Raw genomic sequence first — 14,100 nt, 5'->3', positions numbered from 1 at the left:
CAAAAAACCTTCATCTACAGTATATATATATATATATATATATATATATATATATATATATATATGAGGTCTGATCAGTGAGTATCCAGACTGTTGCCATAGTAACGAAGCTAAAGCCAACAGAGTTCAAGGTTAATCTGTGCACAGCAGAGTTCAAGGTCAATCTGTGCCTAGTGGCTTCACTCTGTTGGTTTTAGCTTCGTTACTATGGCAACAGTCTGGACACTCATTGATCAGACCATGTATATATATATGAAATACTGAATGAGAAAAAATTCTTCAGCAATTCTGAGAAACTCTGTAATATGGAATAATTACTTAGGTCTCAGCATCAGTCCTGACAGTCGTTAGATTTTCGTATTTGTCTATTTTGATCCAATAATAAGAACTAAAGAATTTCACGTGTTTCCAACTTTGTAGCGTAGAATCTCTTCTTTCTTTGGCTGTTTTCACAAGCTTTTAGAACTGTGTTCCTCAGTTTATTTCCATGGTTCCACTAGTCACCAATTTATGTAGCAAAAACACTTCTTCATTGTCAATTTTTGGTTGCAAATTTATATAAATGTGGGGACATGAGTCAAAAGGGGAACATGTTTACTTTGTAGGGGAGGTGGGGCTCAGATCCTGGATATCTTTGAGTTGTGTCTGTATGTGTGTGTGTGTAAATATATATATATATATATATATATATATATATATACACACATATACACACACTCACATGTATGTATATTGTATACCATATTTTAACGTGTATAAGGAATTTTTGGGGGCTTAAAATTTGGAAAAAGGTTTTGTAAGGGATTATGATACTATCCATGTATAAGAAATTCCCATTTTTTTTAACCTAATTTTTGACAAAAAGGGTTCTTTATACATGTTAAAGTATGGTACATACATATGTATATGTGTGCATGTGTATATATAATTATATACATATACAGTATGTCTTGAGTCTTTTTAAAGCTAGTCAGGGCCATCTCTCTCCAGGTCTGAAGAAACTTATTTCTTGTAGAGAAAGAAAGAAAGAGGAGAAGAATTGATCCTCATACTAACTGGTATAATATTTATTGACCCTGAAAGGGTAAAAGCATAGTTGACCGTGGCAAGATTTGAACCCAGTGTACAGAGACCCAGATTGAATATCACAAAGCATTTGAGCTAAAGCTGTGTAATTACTGTCTTCTTGCCTTGTGTGTGTGTGTGTGTGTGTGTGTGTGAATATATTTATGCATGTATATATATTTGTGTGTGTTTACAAACCAGAAAAAGATTATTCAATATCAGCGCTGCCTCGACTGGCTCCAGTGCCGGTGGCACATAAAAAGCACCATCAGAACATGGCTGATGCCAGTGCCGCCTTGGCTGGCTTCCGTGCCAGTGTAACGTTAAAAACACCAATCGATTGTGGCTGATGCCGAACCCCCCTGGCACCTGTGCAGGTGGCACGTAAAAAGCACCCACTACACTCGCGGAGTGGTTGGCGTTAGGAAGGGCATCCAGCTGTAGAAACACTGCCAGATCAGACTGGAGCCTGGTGCAGCCTCCTGGCTTCCCAGACCCCAGTCGAACCGTCCAACCCATGCTAGCGCGGAAAATGGACGTTAAACGATGATGATGATGATGATAGACATGCACACAAAAATATAAGAATTATTGTGTAACTGAAGACTGGGTTTTTGAATTACCCCCTCCAGCCCCTCTTCTAATTGTAGTGAGCTGTTGTAGGGTTCAAAGCCAGGTTGCTGGAACACAAAAGAAGACATTACATATGTCTTGTGTCAGCCGTACTTTATGTTAATTCTTATAACATAATTTGAAGAAGTTTGCTTCCCAACCACCTGGTCCTGGGTTCAGTCCCACTGCATGGCACCTTGGGCAAGTGTCATCTACTGTTTCAACTATAGCCTCAGGCCAACCAAAGCCTTGTGAGTGGATTTGGGAAATGGAAACTAGAAGAAGCCCATTGTGTGTGTCTTTGTGTCTGTGTCTACCGCTTGACAACTGGTGTTGGTGTGTTTATGCCCCTTTAACTTAGCAGTTCAGCAAAAGCAACTAATAGAATAAGTACAAGGTTTTACAAAACAAAAATAAGTACTGGGGTTAATTCATTCGACTAAAATTCTTCAAGCTGGTGCCCCAGCCTGGCCACAGACTGAAACAAATAAAGGATAAAAGATAAGAATTAGTGGCACTGTGGCCAAAATTTCATGTGGTATTTAGTTATTTTAAGTTCTGAGTTCAAATCCTGTTGGAATCCACTTTGTTGTTCACCTTTCTGGGGTTTATAAACTAAAATATCTTTACTTTAATGTCTGTCAGAAATTAATTATTTATAAGAAATGGTTTGAAATTCCACTACTTTTGTCCATTTCCATCTGTAAAATCTGACTGGATTGTTCATTTAATTGTATTCTTCCACCTTTCCTCTGCAGTGCTCCAGCATGGCAATTACTAGTATTGTTTTTATGAATCAGTGAACATATAGTGTACCTGGTTAATTAAATCATAAATATTGTTGAAAAAAAATCCAGGCTCCCCGCTCCCAACAGTAACAGTCTCCCCCCACCCCCTCCAAAATAAATGTGCTGACCAATCTTAGTGCTTGGATGTTGTGCTGTACATCTCTGTTCAATCAGAATTCTGTTAAGCCTTGTATTCAATGTTGTCATGGTGATGTAAATAAATAGCTTTCAAAATGCACCAGTTTAATCAACTGACTCACTAGAAAAAAAAAACAGTGTTTTGTGCTTATTTTTTATTTTCATTTTATTTGTTTCGTTTTATGCCAGCCAAGGCAAAGCAATTGTCTTGACAACCGGGTATCCTTCCTCTTGTTAATCATTTGACTGGAACCTGGTTTGACAGCCAGGTAGACTGAGGCATAGCTGTTGTTATAAGGTTTTGCACTTGTGATGACACTGTTGTTAACAGTCCACCACTTTAAGCTCACAACTGTTGGACCTCCAGGGTTACAGTTTGTTTGGATTTTTTTTCTTTTCTACATTACATTATAATTGGTGTTTTATAGTCATTTCCAGGTGATATTTAGTCCTGTCCCCATCAGGGACTTTACAACCTCCTGGGTACTGGTGCACCAAAAGTACACCCAGGACAAACTGTGAAGAAGGTGGGAAGTTAGCAGAGAAGGTGTAGGGTTGTGAGGTTCATTTGGTGCTGTCTTGCCAAGGATTTCACAAGCTTTCTAGTGCTGGTGTCCTGAGACAGTGCATTCAATGTGCTCTCTAAGGGGGCTGGTGATGTGAAGGGCATCCAGCTGGAGACGCCAAACCGAAAGGATACGAGCATCAAAAGGACTGGGAAAGTGGATGTAAAAGGATAATGAAGCTGAGGAGGCTGATACAAGGTCTGATGATCAAAAAGTATTGGGACTGTTGTGCAGGAATGGCTGTGTGGTAAGTAGCTTGCTTCCCAACCACATGGTTCTGGGTTCAGTCCCACTGCATGGTACCTTGGGCAAGTGTCTTCTACTATAGCCTTGGGCTGACCAAAGCCTTGTGAGTGGATTTGGTAGATGGAAACTGAAAGAAGCCCGTCGTATATATGTATGTATGTATATATATATATATATATATATATATACATATATATATATATATGTGAGTGTGTGTTTAACATCACTTGACAACTGATGCTGGTGTGTTTACGTCCCCCATAACTTAGCGGTTTGACAAAAGAGAACGAAAGAATAAGTACTAGGCTTACAAAGAATAAGTCCTGGGGTTGATTTACTCGACTGAAGGTGGTGCTCCAGCATGGCCACAGTCAAATGGCTGATACGAGTAAAAGAATAAAAAGGTTGCTATGGTAACGGAGCTAAAATACACAAAGTGAAACTGCTCGGCACAGATTCGCCTTGAACACTGTCCTGCATGCACGCTTAGTTCAAACATTCTCACTCACTCCTGTTGTTTATAGCAGTGGTTGAAAGTCGAGTGTGAAGGGTGGTTGTTCTCAAAATAAGATCAGGTTTCAGCTGTGCAGGATCTCCAATACTGTGTCGAGGAAATGGTAATAATGGCTATGGCCCTGAAAACAAACTTTGAAAGGGAAAAGATTTCATGACATCAAGGAAATCTAAAAGAATGCAACAAGACAGCTGCTCACCATCCCAAAAGAGTTCCAGGAATATTAGCCTCAATGGAAATGATGCTGGATAAAGTATGTGGCTTCAGAAATGGACCACTTAAAATGAGATTGAATTCTGAATTGATATGTGTTGACCTTGAACTCTGCTATGCATGTGCACTAAGTTTTAACATTCTAGCTCATATCCACTGTTTACAGCAGAGCTTGGAAGGAAGGTGTGTAGTATGTGATCGTCACATTGACCGTGACAGAAAGTTGTCATGGCGATACCTGCTTAGAGGCTGATGCAAAGTTGCAGAAAGTGTATGGAGAAGAGTTGTATGAACCGCACGTAAGTGTACAGGTGGTTCAGACGTTTCCAAGGTGGCTGAAAAAATGTCAATATTGACAAACGTTCTGGGAGACCCACAACCAGCAGAACTGAGAAAAACATTGCAGATGTGCATGCGGCTGTGAAGGAAGTCATTGAATCACCATTCATGAGTTATCAGAGGATGTACAGATTAGTTACGGTTCAGTTCAGTCCATTATCATTGAAGATTTGGGTATGAGACGTGTGTCTGCCAAGTTTGTGCCAAAACTACTTTCAGCAGTGACCAGAAAGGCACTCGGGTTTCAGTTGCACAAGATTACCTTGTGTCGAGAACAATGAAAACTTTGCGTAGGCCTCTGAGCATGTCTTGCCAAGCTTTTGGCAAAATTTGATGCAGATTCTCTGCTCAACTTTCTTTGTCATGGTCAATGTGACAATCACACGCTACACACCTTCCTTCCAAGCACTGCTGTAAACAGCAGAAGTGAGCTAGAATTTTAAAACTCATTGTATATGCACAGCAAAGTGGGCCAATGATTTTAGCAAAAGTGTTATTTGACACCAAAAGTATAGAAATATGTCTATGGCAAAAAGTTGATTTGTTTGAGCATATTAACAAAGAATAAAAGCACACTCGAACCATTTGAACCATAATAAGGTGTGATACATAGTTATTCATCTTCCTCTCAGTATTTGCAGTGGTGACCCCTATTTTTTGAGATGTCCATGATTCGTTTGGGCATACTGGAAACCAATGATCTGTTTACAGACCTCTATTCTTGCTGTGCGAGAGCTTTCAAGTATTCAACAATTGTTGGTTTTTCTCTGTCAACTCAGGTTTTAAGGATGGACCACAAATAGGATTTAAATCTGGTGAATTCCCCAGCCAAAGCTCCAAACTTTCAATACCTTTATCTCCAAGATACTTTTTAATCCTTTTAGCAGTGCAGCAAGGTGCTCCATCTTGTTGGGAAATGCAACTTTCTTCATCAGACTGCTTCTCAATAGTTGGAAGGAGATGGTTGTCAAGGATATGTTGGTACCACGTGGAATTCACAGTAGTGTTTTTTGGCAAAACTGACAGTGATTCAATGTCCTTGGATGAAAAGCAACTTCACACATGAATGGTTTCTGGATGCTTGACAGTGGGCACGATACAAGCCTCATCATAGTATTCCCCTTGTCACCTTCTGACAAGCCTTTCTAGATGTTCTAGAAATTGAAAAGGTGATTCATCAGAAAAAAATCACTTTGTCCCATTGTTCACTAGAATAATTTTTATATTTTCTGCAAAAGGCAAGTCTGTTCTTCATGTTTTTCTTGGATAAAATAGGTTTCTATGCAGCACTTCGTGAAGCGAGACCATTGTCAAGAAGTCAGCATTGAACAGTCTGAGCTGAAGCACTGACACCAGCTGGTTCCCAGCCTTTAGCAAGCTGTTTGCTGCCGGCACTTCAATTCCTTAATGAATTTCTCACCAAAGCTCTGTCTTGGCAGTCAGGGGCCAGACATCGATGACCAGGGGCATTCTTCACTGTCAGGGATCCTGTCTCTTTGAAAGGTTTTGTAATCCTTTCTTTCAGTTATTTCAGGTGCAATGCCTTCAGCCACAATATCCTGTGTTTTGAGGCCATTTTGGTGGGAAGAAATTATTGACTGATATTTATCTTGTCCCGATACCATCTCTGCAATAAAAGAAAAGAAAATTTGAAGCTTTTGTGAGGAAAAGAAGCATTCATTAATTAAAAATCAATCATAAAAGGCTCATGACATCATAACTTTAATTACTGTTCTGGTTATTAATTATTAGTTTGCATGCGATTCCAACTTGAGATCATGAAGAGGAATTCCACTTGTAGGGAATATAACCGATTCCGTAAACTGATGATTATTAGCAACAGCTATTGGTTTTCGACAGTCTTTCATGCAAATCTTATTGGATAACAGACAACCTGTTCAAATAATATTAAATCATTGACATTCACATGACATTTCACACAAAATAGCAAAAAAATGGTGTTTGCCAAAATCATTGTCCACGACTGTATATCATCTAAGTTCTTTTACAGGAAACGTTTTTGTGTTTGCATATAAAAGCTCTTATTTAATTATGTCAACCACAGCCAAAAGATACCAAACAGCAATAGCAGTTTTACAGAGTTGTGCCGATATAATGTAGGATAAATCTTATAATAATGATAATAATCTATGGATGAAATTTGTCAACATTTCACTGCATCACTACACACATTTCCACAGGTCACATGTTGCTTATGATCATAGTCTGTATTCCTGAGATATAATTATAATGCAATCCATATTATCCTTGGACATTGGGTGCATCATAGTTCATGCAGTTTATTGGACTGTACTGTAATCCTTTTTGGAATAGGGATTATGATCAGAAGAAACGAGTGGAAAACATGTGTAGAGATGCATCAAAGTGTTTATAAATTCCATCTCTGGATTATTATTATTATTATTATTTTTATTATTATTATTATTATAGCTAAAACCAAAGTCCTAATAAGTAGGAAGGCAGGCAAACCACAAATCCCTTCAGGCAGATGGCCCTGCTCGATCTGTAGAAAAGGCATAGGTAGAAACTCTATAAGATGTACCCAGTGTAAGCTATGGACACATAAGAGGTGCAGCAATATCAAAGGAAGGCTAACTGGGAAGATAGTTTTCGTATGTCGCAGATGCTCAGGAGCCTAAACACTGAAAATGTGCAGAGAACAACTTCCGCCACATTCCAGGGAAGAAAACAAGAAGTAGTTGATAGCTTCCGTTAACTAGGTGACCAAGTCAGTATCGGGGGAGGGTGCACTGAAAGTGTAGCTGCTAGAATAAGAATAGCCTGGGAAAAGTTCAGGGAGCTCTTACCTCTGCTGATGACAAAGGGCCTCTCACTCAGAGTAAAAGGCAGACTGTATGACGCATGTGTACGAACAGCCACGGGCCGTGACTGCTGAGGATATGCGTAAGCTCGCAAGGAATGAAGCCAGTATGCTCCGATGGATGTGTAATGTCAGTGTACATACTTGACAGAGTGTAAGTACCTTGAGAGAAATGTTGGACCTAAGAAGCATTAGATGTGGTGTGCAAGAGAGACGATTGCACTGGTATAGCCATGTGGTGAGAATGGATGAAGATAGGTGTGTGAAAAAGTGCTACACCCTAGCGGTTGAGGGAACCTGTGGAACAGGTAGACCCAGGAAAACCTGGGACGAGGTGGTGAAGCACGACCTTCGAACTTTAGCTCTCACCGATGAAGATAGGTGTGTGAAAAAGTGCTACACCCTAGCGGTTGAGGGAACCTGTGGAAGGGAGGAAGACCTGGGATGAAGTGGTGAAGCACGGCCTTTGAACATTAGGCCTTACCAAAGAATTGACTAGCGACTGAGACTTTTGGAAATATGCTGTGCATGAGAAAACCTGGCAAGCCAAATGAGACCAAAACCTGTGGCCTACACCAGGAGTGTAACCAGTCCACCTATGCATACCTTTTCCTTCTTTGGACACTAAAACTCTGCTTGCAAAGACCTGTTGAGGCGAGTGAAATCAAAATCAAATTCGATGACTGGTGTCTGTGCTAGCAGGGTGCAAAGAGCACCATACGAGTGTGATCATTGACAGAGCGGCTAACCGGCTTCTGTGCCAGTGACACATAAAAGGCACAATTCAAGTGTGATCGATACCAGCGTCACCTTACTGGCACTCAAGTCCCGTGCTAGTAGGGGGCTAAGAGCACCATCCAAGCGTGATCATTGCCAGAGCGGCTAACTGGCTTCCATGCCAGTGGCACATAAAAGGCACCATTCGAGCGCAATCATTACCAGCATCACCTTACTGGAACCTGTGCCGGTGGCATGTGTAAGAGATTTGAGCATGGTCGTTGCCAGTACCGCCTGACTGACCCCACTCTCGGGGTGTTTGGCGTTAGGAATGGCATTCAGCTGTAGAAACTCTGCCAGATCAAGATTGAAGCCTGGTGCAGCCATCTGGTTCACCAGCCCTCAGTCAAATTGTCCAACACATGCTAGCATGGAAAGCGGACATTAAACAATGATGATGATTACTATATATATATATATATATATATATATATATATATATATATATATATATATATATATATACATATATATATGTATATATATATAGTGAGAGAGAGGTATCAAGTTGTTGGATCAGGTAATGAAGGTCATGGAGAGGGTCATAGCCCAACTAATTAGGGAGAAAGTCAGTTTAGATGAGATGCAGTTTGGGTTCATGCCAGGGAAAAGCACCACTGATGCTATATTTCTGGTAAGACAGCTGCAGGAGAAATACCTAGCCAAAGATAAACCTCTGTACCTGGCTTTTGTTGACATGGAAAAAGCCTTTGACAGGGTCGCCCGATCCCTTATCTGGTGGTCAATGAGGAAACTAGGGATAATTGAATGGTTAGTGAGAGCTGTGCAAGTCATGTACAGGGACGCTGTCAGTAAGGTGAGGGTTAGCAACAAGTACAGTGAAGAATTCTGGGTAGAAGTAGGGGTCCACCAAGGTTTAAGTCCTCAGTCCCCTCCTATTTATCATAGTCCTCTAGGCAATAACAGAGGAATTCAAGACTGGATGCCCCTGGGAGCTCCTCTATGCTGACAACCTCATTTTGTTAATGAGTGATGAAGCTCATTTTCATCTCAATGGAATGGTGAATCAAAAGAATTGTTGTTTTCAGGTTCTTGAAATCCAAGAGAACTGCATGAAAGACCATTGTACAACCCAAAAGTTTTGGTCTGGTGGGCTGTTGGAAAAGCTGCCTTCATTGGTCCTTACTTTTTTGAAGACAGCTCTTTCTACCATCACCAATGCTTTTTTTACGTGTATAGAATTGAAATTAATCTACAGGTGGTACTGAAAAGAATAAGGTAGAGCTAATGGAAAATTCATTTAAAAGTCAGTATTTGAAACAAACTCATGCCTTCAAATCTAACACTTCATATTCGAGGCTCCAACGAAGTTATACGGTATTATTCAGACGCTCAACTATGTGTCCCCTACTCTTGTAGCAGAAACAACTGTAAGCTAATGAAGTTCATAAGGTAAACATTTATACCTTTGTCATCTCTCTTTGTTTTATATATATATATATATATATATATATATAATATATATATATATATATAAAGTACTTTTGATTGTAGGGTGACATGCCGTGCTTGAGGAGACCTATTGAGTCAAGAACATCAACATCAAAATCTAATCAAATGGAAATTGTAGCTGTGACTCCTGTGCCTGTAGCACGTAAAAAGTACCATCCAAACGTGGCTGATGCCAGTGCCACTTTGACTGGCTTCTGTGCTCATGGCACATAAAAAGCACCATCTGATCGTGGTTGATGCCAGCTCCTCTGGCCCCTGTGCCGGTGGCACATAAAAAGCACCCGCTACACTCTTTGAGTGATTGGTGGTAGGAAGGGCATCCAGCTGTAGAAACACTGCCAGATCAGATTGGAGCCCGGTGCAGCCTCCTGGCTTCCCAGACCCCAGTCGAACCGTCCAACCCATGCCAGCATGGAAAACGGATGTTAAACGATGATGATGATGATGATATACGTAGATATATATATTTATGCATGTATATCCATACATATATACACACACATACATATGCATCTTGAAAGTAAATAGAAACCCATTATCATACCATTTTATCTGCCCAGTTGGATTAAATCATTAAAAAATCATGTCTGCTGGATGTTAAATCACTAGATTAAGTATTTAAAGGCATCAAATGACATTATTTGGATTCTAGAAATAAAGCTTTCAAAAATGATTGTGTACTATCTACTGATGAGCTGTGTGTGTGTGTGTGTGTGTTAGATAGATAGATAGACAGACAGACAGACAGATAGATAGATAGATAGATAGATAGATAGATAGATAGATAGATAGATAGATAGATAGATAGATTGATGGATGGATGGATGGATGGATGGATGGATGGATGGATGGATGGGTGGGTGGGTGGGTGGGTGGAGGGAGGGAGAGAGAGAGAGGGCAACATCATCTCCATCATCACCATTCTATGTCTGCTGTAGATGTGCAAACAGGAGAGAAAGTTCTCACTGCACAAAGCAACATTTATTCATTCAAATCTGACAATTCCCTCAATCATTCCATAGAATCCCTCCCTAATGTGTATTTGTTCAGATAACAAGGAGAATAATGAATAGTAAGTGTCAAGAACATGGGTCAATACACCACTTTTTCTCCATTCTTATCTGTTATTAAGGTCAATGTCAGGGTGACCCATATACAGAGAGAGTAATGTAGATTTCTTTCTTCACTTGAAATGCTGAAGTTGCTGGTGTCTCATGCAGGAAATTGTAAGTGGACATTACATGAGGGAAAATTATCGTTGGTTAGTTGATGTAATACAAGTGGCAATATGTTTACATCATTTGTGCTTGAAAACACTATTTTGATAAATATTTATTCTTGTATCTGTATTAAGGCATTATTTCTTGCTTTTATTGAACATATTGGAAATTTATATCAAAATATTATATTTCTCAGTCAGCCACAAGATGCATGTTTTCAGTACATGAAAGTATAGTGCTGCAGTCTCAGCTATGGTTCAAGTTATGGCTGTATACATCAAGCCCAATCTTTTTCAGTTTCCCAATGTAATCAGAAAGGGAAGTGGAATTATTTTATTCTGGGATTTGAAAGTTATGAGGTAAGAAGAACACAAATAAATAACATGATGTTAGAAAGTTAACATGTGATGGAAAAAGGATGAATATAAAAAACAACAATAACTATTGAAGAATGTGTACAATGAAAACAACTGTATATCCAATGTTTCAGGTCATACCATTTATTTATGAGAAGGAAAAGGAATGAGAGAGGTATGAGAAAAAGAAATAGAAATGGTACTAAATTTAGGGTGCCTGTTTGCACTTCAGGCTTGCTGTGTTTGTTTTGTATGTTTGTGTGTGTGTGTGTGTTTGTTTGTGTGCAGATGTGAGTACATAGTTACAAACAAGGTGCAGAAAATACTACTTGAATACGAACGGTAGAACAAATTTTAGTGTTGTATTGAAGCTGAAAAGCTACATATGCATGTGCAAGCACACACACACACAGAGCATATATCAAAGGTGATTCCTGATACACAAGCCTGAATATTTAATTTTTTTTAAATGAAACACCCAGTCATTGAAAGAAGCTATTTATCTGATGTATGTCTCCAATTCTTGTTCCCCGGCAAGAAGCATTTTAATTAGTTTCTTTAAAGTATTGCTGAGCAAATAATTTCTGCTTATTCAGAGTGAAACATGTTCAGCCTGCATTTATAAATTGCTTAAAATTAACAAATACTTGTAAATGGGTCACTGACTTTACAAGGTGAGCAATTGTACAGTACACAAGACACATTCAATATTTACAGAAAGCCATATTGAATTATCTTTTTGAAGTATTAGATATGGCATACAATGTAACTTATTAAATATTTCCTCTCAACCATTTGTAAATTTGATAAAAGTTCTGAGTTAAGTTTTCTTGTATATTCTTCATTTATTTTTATCAAGTTCAATGCTAAAATAAGTCTTTGTCTGTTGACATTTCTTTTCATTAAAAGAAACTCAGCTAGACATTGTTTCACTTAACTGGGAAAAACCCCCCAAAAACTTGACTGACACAGGGACAAATGTGGCTGTGTGGTAAGAAGCTTGCTTCCCAACCACATGGTTCTAGGCTCAGTCCCGTTGCATGGCACCTTGGGCAAGTGTCTTCTACTTTTGCTTCAGACTAACCAAAGCATTCTGAGTGGATTTGGTATGAAAACTGTAAGAAGCCTGTCATCTATGTGTGTGTGTGTTTGTTTGTTCCCCACCACTTGACACCTGCTGTTGGTGTGTTTACATCCCTGTAACTTACCAGTTCAGCAAAAGATCCCAATAAAATAAGTACCAGGCTTAAAAGAGAAAAAGTGTTGAGTCAATTCATTTGACTAAAATTCTTCAAGGCAGTGCCCCAGCATGGCCACAGCCCAGTGACTGAAACAAGTGGAAGATAAAAGATAAAGCCATCTCAGAAAAGTAAAAGAACTGGGAATAGATAGATAGATGGATAGACAGACAGACATACATACATGCATACACATAGACGTACATACATACATACAGACTGACAGATAGATAGACAGATATAGCTTCCACTATGGGGCATTTCCTTAACCAACTATTGCTTAAAGATCATAATAATTTTTGCACCTTCAAACATATTATTCCTGTCAGTGGTGTCAAATACTATTGATACTACTGGAAAATATCCAAGTTCTTTTGGTCTACATCAGGGGGATCTCCAAAGTACAGCCCATGGGTTGGATCTGGCCTGTAAGGTCAGTTCATCCAGTCTGTCAATCCTCTGTACCTTTTGTGTAAGTAACTGCATTAGCCTCTGGTATGGCATCAGTGATTGGAACAATTTATGTCTGTGAGCAAACATTTTCAAAAATGAAGAATGTGAAGTCAGCACATTGAATGAGATTAACTGATGAACCTTTGAAAGCAATTCTCTTGGCTGGATGCAGCAATTCCAAAGCAAATATTGCTGATATTGTAAAAGCTAAACACCAGTTTCATAAATCTCACCAACCTTTTTTGCTGCTTGGTTTGTGAGATTCGGATATGTGTGCACTGGGTGTGATAGAACTACCTTATTACTAACGTTGCCTTCTTTGATAACTTCTTAGTAAATGAATATGTTGGTTGTTTTTATTTTATTGTGCTTTCACTGTATTGAACAAAATGGTTATGCAACCCTCACTCATCATTCTCTCAGTTTTCTGCCCCTGCCATGAAAAATGTTTGGTGACCCCTGGTCTACATCAGTGTTTTTCAAACTTTTTTGTTGTGATCCATTTTATTTATCTTGTGACCCACTGAACGGTCGGGACCCATAGTTTGAAAAACGCTGGTCTACATGGTAGCACATTTCCCCCCTTTGTCGTCCATGCAGTCATCACCTCAAACTAGGAACAGTTCTAACCACCCTAACAACTGTTTTATTTTACGGAGGATTTGTTTCCCACTCTCGGCTGAGGAATTGCTCTCACACAGGCGTTTGCCATATCCAGGATGAAGTATTTTAGGATTCCTTCTCCAATTCAAGAATCACCGTTCTGTGATGCTTCCTTTGTCTGTTGCAAGCTGGATACTACATTGCGGGTCTAACTACAAATCCACAATCTCTTGCACTCCTTCAAAACATCATGCATTGCCATTCTCAGGCTTCACATGGTCTACTAAGCACTTCATATTTCAGACCCTTCCTTTCATATGCCCTTTCAATAAGAACTTTCTTTTTTATGAAATCAGACTCTGCCGAAATGTCAAGGTATAGTCTCATTATTACAATGTGGTGAGGGAACACGAGGTTCTCCTTCAAATTTCCCGACACTTGATAGTCATTGAAAAAGCTTGGATTGTTTTAACTTCACTTGATTTCCATCGATGCATTAACCTTTCTTGCTTGCTCTGTGGAGCATAATTTGGTGCAACTTTCTTGTTATATTGATGCAACAGCATTGCAGTTTTAGAGCACCAGTCAAGACATTTAAGACTTGATCACGGTGAAAGGTATTCTCTACAAGAGATGATTCGCAGGCTGTTAGACTCT

Source organism: Octopus sinensis, linkage group LG14, assembly GCF_006345805.1.
Source record: "Octopus sinensis linkage group LG14, ASM634580v1, whole genome shotgun sequence".
Classification (NCBI taxonomy): Eukaryota; Metazoa; Mollusca; class Cephalopoda; order Octopoda; family Octopodidae; genus Octopus; species Octopus sinensis.
The sequence above is the reverse complement of the archived record's forward strand: the minus strand, read 5'-3'. Positions refer to the sequence as shown.